The following is a 13,164-nucleotide window of genomic DNA, read 5'->3' as shown; positions in this document are numbered from 1 at the left end:
CAGGGGAAATGGGATACTGTGTGTGAGGGAACTTTGACAGAACCTCAGTAACAATCCCCATTATCTGCACAGTCCTGTATTGGGGATTTAGTGAGAGAGTTTAGGGGGCGAGTGTTGATCAGTGTTTGATATTTGCAAACTGCAGTGACGTTCCCAGCAAGGGCAAGATTTACAGGTTCAAAAGTAACCAAGAAATGGATAAAAACATTTCTGTCCAAGGACAGAGAGATTTTGTTAGAGACAGAGTCATGGAAAGAGGCAGAGAAAGAGGGAGAGGGCGCGGGAGAGAGAGAGAGAGAGAGAGAGAGAGAGAGAGAAAGATGGGAAGAAACAGACATGAGAGGGAGAGACAGAGAGAGGATGAGACAAGTTGTAACAATCATTAACAATTCTCATTATCTGCCCAGTCCTGTTTTTGGAGGTTAGTGTGAGTGTTTTAGAGGTGAATGTTGGATCAGTGTTTCATACTTTCAAACTGCAGTGACATTCCCAACAAGGCTGTTAAAGTATAAAAGAGCAGGGAGGTTATGCTGGAACTGTATAACTCATTGCTTAAGCACCATAATGAGACCTCCCAGGGCAGGTACTGTGTGAGTTTCGATACAGAGTAAAGCAGTAGATTTGGAGAAGGAGGGAGAGACGGGCAGAAAGAGTGAGGAGATACGGGGAGGCAGGCAGATTGTAGGAGAATTTTTACATCTAACCACGTGAAAAAAATAAATAATTAAAAATATAAATGGACTGCGCACTGAAAATACTGTCCGCACACAACAACTAAAGTCACACACCATCCTAACTTGAAACTATATCGCCATTCCTTCACTGTTACTGGGTCAAAATCCTGGAACTCGCTTCCTAACAGCACTGTGGGTGTACCTACCCCACGTGGACTGCAGCGGTTCAAGAAGGAGGCTCAATACCACCTTCTCAAGGGCAATTAGGAATGGGCAATAAATGCTGGCCTGGCCAGTAACGCACACATCCAACAAATAAATAAGGCAAATAAAAAGTTGACACCGAGTCACTTAAGGAGATATTGCACGAGACGAACAGAAACCTTGTCAAAGAGGTTAGTTTGAGGAAGCGTCTTCATAGAGGAAAGAGAGTTAGTGAGACAGAGAGGTTTAGGAAAGGAATTCCAGAGTCAGGTCCTTTGCAGCTTGAAGGCACGGCCACCAATGTTGGAACAATTCAAATTGGGGATGTTCAAGAGGCCAGAATTAGAGGATCGCAGAGATTGGTGGATTGTGGAGCTGGAGGAGATTGCAGAGATAGGGAGGTGTCATTTGTGGAAGACAGTTCCAAACTTCTACCACCATTTGTATGTAGAAGTGTTTCTAAATTTCATCTTTGAAAGGGCTTTCGACTAATTTTTGATTTTTAGACAGTCCCCCCCACACCGTCCGAGTCTGTCCCCATCGAATACTCACAGGGCAGGTACGCACGGGGTTAGATACAAAGTAAAGATCCATCTACCAATGCCAGACTCACTGTTCCTCTGTCTCTTTCTCCTCATCTCTCACTGCCTGCAACACCCTTTCTCTGCCTCTCTTTCTCCCTCTTCCCATCCTGAGAGCAAAAGGGAGAGATTGAGATAGTGTACAGAGGGAGATAGAGATAGAGGGAGAAAAGTAGAGAGATAGACCAGGGAAGTGAGTAACAGAGAGAAGTAATAGGGTTTCAAACAGCAGAAGAGAGTGGAAGAGAGAGATAGAGATGGAGAGAGATTACCAGCAAGAGAGCTTCCCAGAGATTACCTCTCTCTCAGTCCCTATCACTCCTTTCCAATTTGTTATCATCTCCATCTATTTTTCTCCCTCTACCCGGATGTTTCACACTCCATGCCTCTCTATCGATTGTCTATGTATACTGCAGTGAAGGATTACAGCAAATTATTATGTTTTCAATCTAAGTGAACAATCGCTCTGTCTGTGAACAGAGGGACCTTGGACTGAATGTCCACTGATTCCTGAGGGTAACAGGACAGGTGGATAAGGTGGTTAAGAAGGCTTATGGAATACTTCCCTTTATTGGCCGATGTCGAGAATATAAGAGCAGGGAGGTTATGCTGGAACTGTATAAAGCACTAGTTAGACCACAGCCAGAGTACTGTGTACAGTTCTGGTCACCACATTACAGGAAGGCTGTGATCACACTAGAGAGGGTACAGAGGAGATTTACAGAGGATGTTGTCAGGAATGGAAAATTATAACTATGAGGAAAGATTGGATAGGCTGGAATTGTTTTCTTCGGAACAGAGAAGGTTGAAGGGAAGATTTAATTGAGGTGTATAAAATAATGACGGGCCTAGACAGAGTGGATAGGAAGGACCCATTTCCCTTAACAGAGGGGTCAATAACCATGGGCATAGATTACAAGATTTCCACACCAATATCATGAGGGTGTGATGGCTTCCCTGGTGGAATACCTTGCTGGATGTTTACAATGGAGCGTTTTCCTTCCTGATCATCAAAGCTGGCCGCCTCGGCCCCAACTTCATCCACATTTCTCCCACTCTACGAATATTTCACTCGACATACCTATCTTTCTCTGTTTGCGTACACAGCAGTGAAGGATTACAACAAATGAATATTTCTTACAATCTCCCTTTCAATCCACCCAAACAATCTCTCTCCCTCCAAACTTGTCTCTCTCGACAGATCTCTCTCTGCCTGCATATCTTAGCCTCTATTCCTCTGTCTCCCTCTTAGTGTCAGAGATAGCAGGAGGGAGAAACAGAGAGAGGAAGACAGAGAGAGACACAGAGAACAACTCCAGCTTCTCCAATCTATCCAAGTAACTGAAGTCCCTCATCCCTGGAACCAGGCTTGTGAATCTTTTCTGTACCCTCTCCAATGCCCCCACATTCTTCCTAAAGTACGGTGTCCAGAATTGGACAATGCTCCAGTTGAAGGCAAACCAGCGTTTTACAAAGGTCATATTTTCCTTGCTTTTGCGTTCAATGTCTCTATTTATAATCTCAGGACCCCTTATGCCGTTTAAGCACTTTCTGAACATGCCCTGCCACCTTCAGTGATTGGTGCACAAATACCCCCCAGATGTGTCTGTTCCTGCACCTCCTTTAGAATTGTATTCTTTACTTTATATCGTCTCTCCTCCTTTTTCCTAATCGTGGAGGCGTAAGATGCGGTCATTGTTCTTAATGAACACATTGAAACAGTCTTCACAAAAGAGGAGACGACACAGACATTGTAGTCAATGAGGAGGGATTTGAAATATTGAATAGGATAACAGTGAGAGAGGAAATATTCAGGGGTTTAGCATCTTTGAAAGCTGATAATTCACCAGGCTCAGACTGTTAAGAGGTACAAGGGTGGAAATATCAGAGGCCCTGACCATCGTTTTCCAATCCTCTCTGGTTATAGTCGTGCTGCCAGAGGACTGGAGGCCTGCGTATGTTGTACAATTGATTAACAATGGAGAAAGTAATAGACTGAGCAATTACAGGCCACCCAGCCTAATCACAGTGGAGGGAAACTTATTGGGCACAAGGGAATGATCAATTTCTTTCTAGTACTGTGTGTCTCAGCGTCTCCATGTCTGTGTCTCTGTCACAATTTGAGCACCACCCTTACATTGGTGAGGAGTCGGTCTCTGAAATAAATGTCCCAGTGTTGTGGGAACATAAAATGGCCACCGAGAACCAGCCTATAATGGCTGACTAATGTTTTTGGATTTCCACAGATGTTTGAGAGAGGAGAGAGAGAGAGACAGACAGACAGAAGGAGAGACAAAGAGAGAGACACAGACCAAGACACAGAGAGTGATAGCAAGATATTTGTCATTGGACAGAGGAAGAGGAGGAGGCCCTTTGGCTCCTCAACCCTCTTCTGTCATTCAATGAGCTCATGGCTGATCTGTGATCCAACTCCATGTACCTATCTTTGCCCCTTAATACGTTTGGTTGACAAAAATCTATCAAACTCAGATTTAAAAACTAACAAGTGTCTCAGCATCAATTGCCGTTTGTGGAAGAGAGTTCCAAACTGATACCACACCTGGTGTTTTGAAATGTTTCTTCATTTCACACTTGAAAGGTTTTCAGACGGTGTTTAGATTTTTAGACTATGCCCCCAAGTTCCTGACTCCGCAGCCAGTGGGAATTGTTACTCTCTGTCCACCCTTTCAGTTTCCCTTATTATCTTGAATACATTCATCAAATCACCCCATAACCTTCTAAATTCCAGGGAAAGGACATGTTGGAGCAGGAAGGGAGACTGGAACAGATGGTTTGGGAAAGTGGATAAAATGAAGCAATGGATGAGGAGACTGCGGATTCAATACAGTGAGAGGAGAGGCTGAGATTCACAGGGAGAGACTGCAGCAGAGTGTTAGAGGAAATCTAATCTGTCGATCCCAGTAAAACAACTCAATTCATACATTCAAACAATAATCCCTGTGGTTATTGGTGTTGGAGAACAGTTCATTGTTTATGCAATATAGTCAATATATTTAGGTTGCAGAGGCTATTAAATATAAATTTAAATATATTTCTGATATCAGCCTCGCTCTTTATTGAATTCAGCAGTCACAGAGATTTTAAAGTGCAGTATTTAAATAATGAATTACCATCAGTGATGAACTGATTCTATTCTGTTTATTCAGTCACTAAGTAAGGAATAGCAACTTTCTACAAAACAAAATGAGGACCTGACAGAAATCAACCCAGAGGATCAAGTCCAACAGGAAAATGAACACAATCTGACAACAGACAACTTCAAGTCACAGTTTCTCTCACTAATTGTTCTGGACATTCCAGCACTTTATGACAGTGAATTACTTACACTGCTGCTTCTTTCTCTTTCTCTTTACTTCTGCTTTTCTTTTCCAATCGGTTTCGTTCTCCCTGCTCATTGTCTCCTTCCCTGTCTCTCTGGAGTACTCACAACCTGTAAACTGTTACTTCATGCTGCTTTCCACATATGATTTATTGCTAACATTCTGCATCTGTGTTCTGTTCACCAGCCCCAGGTTCAATGATTCTATTCTCAGATACAGTTCATTCAATGGTGAAACCTCTGTGAATCATTTAATGTATCTACAGAACACTCAAGTTTCCACCTGTTCACCTGCACTTTTGACTTCATCGACAATACATGGAATTAACAGGATCGAAAGCTACTTCCAGACAAATCTCACAATCATTGAAATTCGTTCTCCTGGAATTATAAAGTAATCTGTTAGAATGTGGGACTGTTTAATTAATAAAACACCAATATCAGCACTGCAGCTGATAATCTACAGATAAATGGAAAGTCTCTTGATTCCAACTGATAGAGTGAAAACCAATAAATCATCACATCAATCCTATTTTACAATGTAGTCCAGTGACAGTGAAGTGTCCACAGTAAAGCAGAAAAGGAGAAGTGAAAGTGTCAGCATCAAACTCAGTTCAGTAGCCAGACCTCTGAAGCAGCGTCGCACACACACAGAATGAAATAATATTTGATAACTGTGATAATCAATAAACACATTGAAATCCCAGTTAAACTAAACCATGTTATTTGGGAGGGAGCACATTGTTCTGTCCCCTTGTAACACTGAGACTGTGAGATATCTCATTATCAATCACTGCAAAAACAATCATAAAATTATTCCAGGACTGGTTAAATCCACATCATGAAACTGTTAAAAGCTCCTGATGGTCTGATTCTTATCCTAACCAAGACCTCTCCTTCAAATACATTCCATACACAGAATATTCCAGTAACAATGCCAGGGTTACTTCAAGCAATACCATTAAAGACATAATGCAGCTCCTGCAAGAATGGAAGTGTAGACAGTGAGGAGATTCCATCAGTAAATTGCTGGAAAAGAGCTGGGGGATGTGTAACACACACATTGAGAAATAATACCTAGTACAGCAGCACAGTTAACATCGATTTACACCGTTAACAGCTGAGATACTGGCTTACCAGGAACTCCAATTGCTGCAAGTACAGGATAATAAATGTCTTGTATCTGATAGATTACTGGATATCCCATTTCTGTGAGAAGCGGAGACTTCTATTAGCATGTAATCCACAGCTCCAGCAGGCACTCTGAGCGGATCCATTCCAATGGGTCCTGATTTGTACAGGGGATAAGTCTCCACTGACACGTGATCATTGCGATTAGTTACACTCACCTGAACAAACACATTACATCAGCAGCTTTGACTCTGGTGTAAATAATGTGGTGGATAAAACACAATCATTTCAATGTCAATGACATTTTCTGAGTAAGACCTCTCTCGGGAATTAACCTGAAATCTGTACTCATGCGGCATGGCTGCTACAATTAGTAGTGGCGTAATTTATATTTTCCATATTATTGCATTGACCGTGTTCACTCCTGGCGTTTCTATTGTAAATATAACTGATCTGTCTGCAGTAGACACTGAATCCAGGGACAAAAGCATTCCCGCTTCACTCTGTTCCTGCCTTTTCCCAGTTAAAATGTGAAATTTGAGTCTCTGCATTGGGACCATGTTGAGGGTAGCTGCCTAAAAACTACTGTGAGTGATATTAGGGGTCGGACACAGTACATATCCATTAAGGAAGCAGTCGCATGGTGATAATATCACTAGTCAAGTAATCCAGAGGCCCAACCTAATGGCCTAGGGACAGAGGATCCAATCCCACCAGAACAGGTGTGTAGATTAGAGGGCGCTCCCCTTCAACGTATAAACGGGACGGAACTCCCTCTCTATGTATAAAGTGGACGGAGTTCCCTCTCTATGTATAAAGCGGAGGGAGTTCCCTCTCTATGTACAAAGTGGAGGGAGCTTCCTCTCTACGTATAAAGTGGAGGGAGCTCCATCTCTATGTACAAAGTGGAGGTAGTTCCCTCTCTATGTATTAAGTGGAGGGAGCTCCATCTCTATGTACAAAGTGGAGGGAGCTCCCTCTCTATGTATAAAGTGGAGGGAGGTCCCTCTCTATGTATAAAGTGCAGGGAGCTCCCTCTCTGTGTACAAAGTGGAGGGAGCTCCCTCTCTACGTATAAAGTGTTTAATATTTTCAAACTGCAGTGACATTTAATGTTGTTGAAAAAATATTATCAGAAATTGACAAACTTTATAAGCAGGGGAGAGGGGTGACAGGGTGTGAGTGGATCTTGACAGAACCTCAGTAACAATCCCCATTATCTGCACAGTCCTGTATTGGGGGTTTAGTATGAGAGTTTAGGGGGTGAGTGTTGATCAGTGTTTGATATTTTCAAACTGCAATGACATTCCCAGCGAGGGCAAGAATTGCAGGTTCAAAATTAGCCAAGAAATGGATTAAAACATTTCTGTCCAAGGGGAGAGAGAGAGGGAGAGATGTTGTGAGAGAGGCTCAGGCACAGTCAAGGACTGAGGCGGAGAAAGAGGGAGAGGAAGATCGAGGGAGAGAGAGAGAGAAATGGAGAGAGACAGACGTGAGAGGGAGAGACAGATAGAGGATGAGACAAGATGTAACAATAAGTAACAATCCTCATTATTTGCCCAATCCTGTGTTGGGAGTTTTGTGTGAATGTTTTACGAGTGAGTGTTGGTTGGATCAGTGCTAGATATTTTCAAACTGCAGTGACCTTTCCAACAAGGCAGGTATAGAATCGAAGAGCAGGGAGGTTATGCTGAAACTGTAAAACTCATTGGTTAGACCACAACTCGAGTACTGTGTGTAGTTCTGGTCACCTCATTACAGAAAGGATGTAATTGCACTGGAAAGGGTACAGAGGAGATTTACGAGGATGTTGCCAGAACTGGAAAAATGAAGCTATGAGGAAAGATTTGATAGGCTAGGCTTGTTCTCCCTGGAACAGAGAAATCTGAGGGGAGATCTGACTGAAATGTGAAGGCCTTGGATAGAGTGGAGGTGAAAGGTCTATTCACCTTTGCAGAGAGCTCAGTCACGAAGGGGCATAGACTTAAAGTGATTGGTAGAAAGATTAGAGGGGTGATGAGGAAAATGTTTTTCACCCAGAGGGTGGTTCCCACTTGTGAAATGATCGCGAATGCGATTAGTCAGATAGAAAATATTTGGTAAGAGAAGCAAAAGTGACATGGAGAAAAACTTTTTCATGCAGTGAGTGCTTAAGGTCTGGAACAAGCTGCCTGAGAACGTGGTGGAGGCAAGTTTAATTGAAGCATTAAAAAGAGAATTAGACAGTTATATGTAAAGGAAGAATGTGCAGCGTTATGGGGAGAAGGCAGGGGAATGGAACTGAGTGACGTGCACTCTAGGAAAACCTGTGCAGAAATGATAGGACAGATGGAGGGATAGAGAGAGGCAGAGACAGAGAGAGAAGGAGAGAGTGGGAGAGACAGATAGGGAAAGGCAGTTGGAGAGACAGAGAGTGAGAGAGGCAGCGATGGAAGGAGAGAGAGGGAGTGACAGGAAGGGAAAGACTGATGGAAAGACAGAGAGCGAGAGAGACAGAGATAGAAGGAGAATGTGGAGAGACAGAGAGGGAAAGACAGATGGAGGGACAGACAGAGAGAGACAAGGAGAGAGATGGAGTTACAGGGAGGGAAGGTCAGATGGAGGGACAGAGAGAGAGAGAGACAGAGATAGGAGAGTGAGGGAGTGACAGAGAGGGAAAGGCAGATGGAGGGACAGAAAGAGTGGCAGAGAGAGTGGCAGAGACCGAGATAGAAGGAGCGAGAGGGAGTGACGGGGGGAGGAGGGTAAGACAGATGGAGGGACAGAGAGAGAGAGAAGGAGAGAGAGGGAGTGACAGAGAGAAGGAGAGAGGGAGTGACAGAGAGAAGGAGAGAGGGAGTGACAGAGAGGAAAATACCGATGGAGGGACAGAGAGAGAGAGAGACAGAGAGAGTGGCAGAGACAGAGAGAGAAGGAGAGAGAGGGAGTGTCAGAGAGGGGAAGACAGATGGAGGGACAGAGTGAGAAACAGAGAGGTTAGAGATGGAGTGACAGGGAGGGAAGGACAGATGGAGGGATAGAGAGAGGAAGAGACTGAGAGAGAAGGAGAGAGTGGGAGAGACAAAGAGGGAAAGGCAGTTGGAGAGACAAAGAGAGAGAGAGGCAGCGATGGAAGGAGAGAGAGGGAGTGACAGGGAGGGAAAGACAGAAGGAGAGACAGAGAGTGAGACAGGGAGAGAAATGGAGTGACAGGGAGGGAAGGAAAGAAGGAGCGATAGAGAGAGAGAGAGACAGAGATAGAAGGAGTGTGATGGAGTGACGGGGGGTGGGGAAGACAGATGGAGGAACAGAGAGAGAGAGGCAGAGATGGAAGGAGAGAGAGGGAGTGACAGGGAGGGAAAGACAGATGGAGGGACCGAGAGAGAGAGACAGACAGAGAATAGAGAGACGGAGAGACAGAGAGGGAAAGACTGATGGAGGGACAAGAGAGGGAGACAGAGAGAGTGGCAGAGACAGAGATAGAAGTAGCGAGAGGGAGTGTCAGGAAGGGAAAGACATGTGCAGGGACAAAGTGACAGACAGCGAGATAAGGAGAGAGACGGAGTGACAGGGATGGAAGGACAGATGGAGCGATAGAGAGAGAGAGAGAGAGAGAGAGAAGGAGAGAGACGGAGTGACAGGGCAGGGAAGGACAGATGGTGGGACAGAGACTGAGACAGCGAGAGAGGCAGAGATAGAGAAAGAAGCAGAAAGAGGGAGTGAAAGGGGGTGGGGAAGAGAGATGGAGAGACAGAGAGAGAGAGACAGAGATAGAAGGAAAGAGAGGGAGAGAGAGAGAGGGAACGACAGATGGAGAGAGAGAGAGACAGAGCGAGAAGGAGAGAGAGTGAGAGAGAGAGAGGGAAAGACAGATGGAGGGACAGAGGGCTAGAGAGGCAGAGATGGAAGGAGAGAAAGGGAGAAACAGACAGGAAAAGACAGATGGAGGGACAGAGAGAGCGACCGAGAGAGAGAGAGACAGAGAGAGAGGCAGAGATAGAAGGGGAGAGAGGGATTGACAGGGAGGGAAGACAGATGGAGGGACAGAGAGAGAGACAAAGGTAGCAGAGAGATGGAGAGACAGAGAGGGAAAATCAGATGGAGGGACAGAGACAGAGACAGAGAGAGAAGGAGAGATGGGGAGAGACAGAGAGGGAAAGACAGATGGAGAGACAGAGAGAGAGACAGAGATCTCTCCCGATGTTCCTGTCTCCATGCCTATCTCTTAAATGTTTGTGCACACAGCAGTGAAGGATTACATCAAATTAATTTCTCTTACATTCTCCCTTTCAATCGACCCCGCAATCTCTCTCTCTCCAACCCTGTCCCTCTCCACAGCACTCCCTCTGTCTGCATATCTAACCTTCTCTCCCTCTGTCTCTCTCCTCGTGTCAGAGATAGCAGGAGGGAGAGACAGAAAGAGGAAGACAGATAGAGAATGTTGAAGGAACTATACTCGACTCCGAAGCTGTGCTGAACCTGCTCTGGGAGTGTTTGATGGGCTACATTAATCGGCTGTGCACAGTCCTGTATCATGCTGTGAAGAAGCGCAGCTTGTGCAGTGTACAATGGGTCAAAGGGAATGATTCACTCCTGTCTGCTACTGGGAGAGAGACTGACCTTAACATCAAGTCAGCGTTTGAGCGAGTGTGACATCGAGGAGCCAGAGTAAAACTGAAGTCAGTGGGAATCCGCTGGTTGGACTCATACCGAGCACAAAGGAAGATGGTTGCGGTTGTTGGAGGTCAATCATCTCAGTCCCAGGACATCACTGCAGGAGTTCATCAGGGTAGTGTCCGAGGCTCAACCATCTTCAGCTGAGATCCCAGGAGGAAATAATGAGCAGGTCAAGCATCTCCTGTGGAGAGAGAAACAGACGTAGTGATGCAGCTCGATGCTTTCCAGATTTCCAGCATCCACAGTAATTTGCCTCAGATAATGAAGCAATCCATAGCCACATGCACCAAGACCCAGACAACATTCAGGTTTGGACCGACCAGTGGCAAGTAACATTCACGTCACACAAGTGCCAGGCAATGACCATCTGCAACATGAGAGAATCCAACCACCTCCCCTTGGCATTCAAAGCATTATCCCATCGCTGAATCACCCAGCATCAACATCCTGGGGAAACATTGACATCAAACTTAACTGAACGAAACACATCAATAGTTTCTTCACCCAGTGGCTGGTGGGTGTCTGGAACTCACTGCCTGAAAGGATTAGTATAAAATGGGTGGTTGATGGCCGGCACAGACTGGGCGGGCCGAAGGGCCTGTTTCAGTGCTGTATCTCTCGATGACTCTAAAGGATGGTGGAGGCAGAAACCCTCATCACACTTTAAACAATCTCTTGGATATTCACTTCTCTATATTTAAAATGGGTAAGAAATAACTCTCCTCGTCTGCACTGCCCCATCAAACAATCTCAGAGAAGGTACAGCACAGGTTAGACACAGAGTACCCTTCAGTTTAAACTGTCCCTGGAGTGTCGCATTAACCGGGTCACTCACTGTCCCCGGCTCAGCCTCAAGACTCACCTGCCTCAGTCACTGAGACGCTCCTGTATCACTTGCCTTCATGTAAGCGGATGCCGGGTTTGGGAGCAGGACGGGCACACGGGATTAGGACGACTGCTCATGTGGAGGATAAGCATCAGTAATCCCTCAGAGAATCAGAACAGACCAGCGAGACTCAGAAAAGGAAACTTGTGTTAAATTTATGAGTCTTGCATTGTGGAATGCTTCAGTACTTGGTGAGAATGTTGAGCCAGTGACATTTTGCCCCAGTGGGATGAATAGATACTATATGACTTTATTACAACAGTAAGGTACCGTGTTCACTGTAACTATGTACTGAAATGACTGAAATAACAATGTAACTGATCCATTTTCAGCTGAATTCTATGACGACAGTTAGAGTCATAGAGTTGGACAGCACAGAAACAGGCCGTTCGGCCCATCGTGTCTGTGTCCACCATCAAGCACCTACCTATTCTCGTCCCATGTTCCATCACTTGGCCCGTAGCCTTGTATGTTACGGCATTTCAAGTGCTCATCTGAATACTTCTTCAATGTTGTGAGGGTCCCTGCCTCTACCACCCCTTCAGGCAGAGCGTTCCAGATTCCAAACACCCTCTGGGTGAAAAATCTTTTCCTCAAATCCCCTCTAAACCTCCTTCCCCTTACCTTCAATCTATGCCCCCTGGTTATTGACCCCACCGCTAAGGGACAATGTTTCTTCCTATCTAACACAGCAATGCCCCTCATAATTTTGTACACCTCAGTCAGGTCGCCCCTCAGCCTCCTCGGCTCTCAGGTAAACAACTCCAGCCTTTTCAGTCTCTCTTCATAGCTGAAATGCTCCAGCCCAGGCAACATCCTGGTCAATCTCCTCTGCAACCTCTCCAGTGCAATCACATCCTTCCTATAGTGTGGTGCCCAGAACTGTACACAGTACTCCAGCTGTGGCCGAACCAGTGTTTTATACAGATCCATCATAACCTCCCTGTTCTTATATTCTATGCCTCAACTAATAAAGGCAAGTATCCTATATACCTTCCTAACCACCTTGTCTACCTGCGCTGCAGCCTTCAGTGATCTATGGACAATTACACCAAGATCCCTCTGACGCTCGGGACTTCCTATGCTCCTACCATTCATTGGATATTCCCTAGCCTTGTTAGTCCTTCCAAAATTCTTTGTAACCTAACCTATGTATAATCTTTAATCTTGCAGTGCATGTGTAATGATTAATTTCTGAAAGCCAAACAGAGTAAAGCTTAACGTACTCCAAAAAACTCCTGACTTTTGGCAATTATCACCTTATCGGGTCAAAGCTTTCGTTAAGTTGGACTGGACTTGTGAATAATTCTTTTTAAGTTGTTTTCCCGACAGTACGAGTGTAAATCGATTTGCAGCATCCCAGCATATAATGTATTTTGCAGTCTACATCACTGTGAACATGTCAGAATACAGACATAAAATAGCCACACATTTTGCTATTTATTTCGGGGCAGACAGGTGAAGTGTTTATTTTGTCTGTGATTTAACTCAACCCCCCATGATAACCAACATGGTGGAAGAGAGTGATTGACAGAGAGAGAGGAACAGAGGTAGAGTAACAGAGAGATAGGGAGAGATAGAAATGGAGAGAGAACAGAGAGATAGAGAGGGATAGAGACAGAAGCAGCGAGATAGAAAGTGCCAGGAGACCCTGAGACACTTTAGAAGCAGGGGGACGGGAAGACAGGGTGT

Source organism: Heterodontus francisci, chromosome 21, assembly GCF_036365525.1.
Source record: "Heterodontus francisci isolate sHetFra1 chromosome 21, sHetFra1.hap1, whole genome shotgun sequence".
Classification (NCBI taxonomy): Eukaryota; Metazoa; Chordata; class Chondrichthyes; order Heterodontiformes; family Heterodontidae; genus Heterodontus; species Heterodontus francisci.
Note: the sequence above shows the minus strand (reverse complement) of the source record.